Genomic DNA, 3,250 nt, shown 5'->3' on the forward strand with positions numbered 1-3,250 from the left:
TTCAGGCATTCAAACAAAGTCAGAAGTTGCATATAAATAATTCAGGTTTTCCAGTTAAAAATGATAAAATTAACATGAAGGAATTTTAATATTTATCATCTGGCATAAAAGAGCAAGCAGAAATCGAGAGCAACCAAACAAGTGGAGAAGCAGCTCATATATACAGCAGCTCAAATCTCCTCAAATTTGATGTATCAGTTAATGGAGCAAAACAGCAGCATACTTGAACACACACTTTTGAAGACAACAATTAAATCTACAAGGTAGTTATTAATTATAATTGTTTGTTATTTATATTTTTTGAGACATCTGGAATGACAAGAGCTAGACTCAGACTTACATTAAAACACATGAACTATCTGCCAGTTCACAGTCCAGCATGAGGATTAGTTTTAATCATGTTAAACCAGTTAAAAGTTTGTTAAAAGATGAATTACATTAATTTCAGTTTTACTCAATTACAATACAATTACACACAATTACAATTTTACTCAATTAATAGATAAATGTTGATTTAATCCAGTCTTAAATTTTTTTTTGTTTGTTTGTGTAAATTTGCCCATGATACTTGGATACTTTGACATTAAGAAATGCATGTGCTTTTTTTTTCTCATGAATTAATGTAATTATATTGGAATTGCAAGTTGTTGTTCATTGCAGCAAGTTGTTTGCTTTTTTGAGAGCTGTTTGATAGAGTTTCACATGTATGATTTTCATCTCTCTACAGGTTGGGTTATTGTGGCGTCACAGATGAAGGTTGTGCTGCTCTGGCTTCAGCTCTGAGATCAAACCCCTCACACCTGAGAGAACTGAATCTGTCGTGGAATAAACTAGGAGATTCAGTGACGCTGCTTTCTGATGTACTACAGGATCCTCACTGTAAACTGGAGAAACTGTGGTAAAGTCATATATGACTCACACATGTTATGTAGTCAATAGTGTCATCAAGCCATTTGCATAAGACAGACATTTTGCATAAAATACAGATATAGTGCATATAAGAAATAACATTTCTCCTGCTTGAATGAGACTTTGGATGTTTTATGGTCATGTTTTGTGTTCTTCGTCTTAGATCTCAGTCCAGTGATCCATCAAACATATTGATTTGTGCTTTAAAGTGTTAGTTCTCCCAAAAATGAAAACTGCCGTTAATTTCTCACCCTCATGTTGTTCCACACCTGTAAGTCCTTCGTTCATCTTCGGATCACAAATAAAGATATTTTTTATTAAATCCGAGAGCATTTTCTCCCCCATTGAGAGAAATGCAACTACCACATTCAAGATCCAGAACGGTAGAAAAACATCATTAAAGTTCTCCATGTGACTCCAGTGGTTTAACCTCAATTTTATGAAGTGTCACGAGTGCCTTTTTTACTAAACTTTATTTACTAAAATAACTATTATTTTACTTTATTTACTAAAATATTAAGCAGCGAAAGTGCTTCTGTGAATGCGCTGGATATTCTTTTGGGAAAATATTTTCTTTTGGGAAAATACTTTCACTGTTGAGTCAACACAACACGCATACGTCGTGGTGCGCCCCCTACTGGATTGCAGGTCAATATTTTCTTAAAGTGGTGCTCTCAGATTTAATAAAAATATCTTCATTTGTGTTCCGAAGATGAAAGAAGGACTTACAGGTGTGTAACGACATGAGGGAGAGTAATTAACGACAGAGTTTTCATTTTTGGGTGAACTAACACTTTTAAGTTTGTTCTTTATCTTTAATAATGGATTCACAGCTAAACTGATCTGATCTGAGAGAGTGAAGAGTGTGTCATTGTTCTCTACAGGTTGAGTGATTGTGACGTCACAGATGAAGGTTGTGCTGCTCTGGCTTCAGCTCTGAGATCAAACCCCTCGCACCTGAGAGAACTGGATCTGTCTAGGAATAAACTAGGAGATTCAGTGAAGCTGCTTTCTGATGTGCTACAGAATCCTCACTGTAAACTGGAGACACTGAGGTAAGATCATATTTGACTCACTGTAAAGTATACTGTATGTGAAGTGCAAAATAAATTAGTTTTGAAAACAAAATTACAAATACAAAAACAAAACAACAAATTATAAACACAATGGCAAATCTAAACACAAAACAAGTCAGAAAACACAATGACAAATCAGACAAAACAGAAAAGCTAGGTATTGTTTGCAAATTGAATACTTATCACTGATTGGACGAGGCATCTGTCAATCAAGATGTACAGAAAGTAAAAAAATTGTAACCAGCTTTGTTTCTTGTACATGTGTGGATTTCTGTGTTCATTTTAACAATGTTGCAATAACTAAAACCTTTTAAATTGATTGTTTACACGTAGTGCACATAGTCCATCAGACAAAATTACAAAAGAAACCAGTCACATACTGTAAGTGGGAGAGTAAGGCTTTGCAGTCTTGACTGGAGCTGTTCCCATACCGCACTGAGATACACTGAGTCAATACACTTTCTATGGCCCCTGAATAGAAAGTTTTCAGGATTGCTGGTGAAACACAGAATTTTCTCAGCTGTCGCAGATGGTACAGTCTTTGCCTGGCTTTATTAACCTGAGTTGTAGAATCCAGTTGCAGAGTGAAGAATTCAGGCTGAGGTCCATGCGTTTAGAAGCTAGCTTGATGGGGACTATAGTATTGAAAGCTGAGCTATAGTCGATGAATAGCAGCCTTACATAGTTCCCATTGCTGCTGTCAATGTGCATGAGGGAAGAGTGCAGGACGTGAAAGATGGCATCTTCAGTAGATCTGTTGGGACGGTAGGCAAACTGAAGAGGGTCCAAAGTATCAGGGATGGAGGAGCAAATGTTGTCCTTTATCATTCTTAGGCACAGGAATGATGACAGATTTTTTTAAAGGTGGTGGAAACCACCGAGGTAGCAAGGGACTCATTAAAGATGGATGTAAACAAAGTCCCTGCCACATGCGTCGGGAGTCATTGAGCTGAAAATGGGACTCTATTCGCTCCCCTGTATCGGAGTTTGGCGTCTCTTACCGCCCGTCGGAGATCATAGCACGATGTTTTGTACTCACTCATGTTCCCCGACGACAGACCGGCGTTGTATGCAGCAGTGCGTTTGTTTGCTGCAGCACGGATTGCTCTGTCCACCCACAGTTTTTGATTTGAGAAGGTCCTTATAATTTTTGTATCTGTTGCTTGTTCGGTTAGCGTGTTTACAAAGCTTAATGCTACATCCAGATGAACTCGCTTGGAACATGTCCCAGTCGACGTCATTAAGAGCGGCCTGTCGCATAGCTT

Source organism: Sinocyclocheilus anshuiensis, unplaced genomic scaffold (assembly GCF_001515605.1).
Source record: "Sinocyclocheilus anshuiensis isolate Anshui unplaced genomic scaffold, SAMN03320099.WGS_v1.1 scaffold53, whole genome shotgun sequence".
NCBI lineage: Eukaryota > Metazoa > Chordata > Actinopteri > Cypriniformes > Cyprinidae > Sinocyclocheilus > Sinocyclocheilus anshuiensis.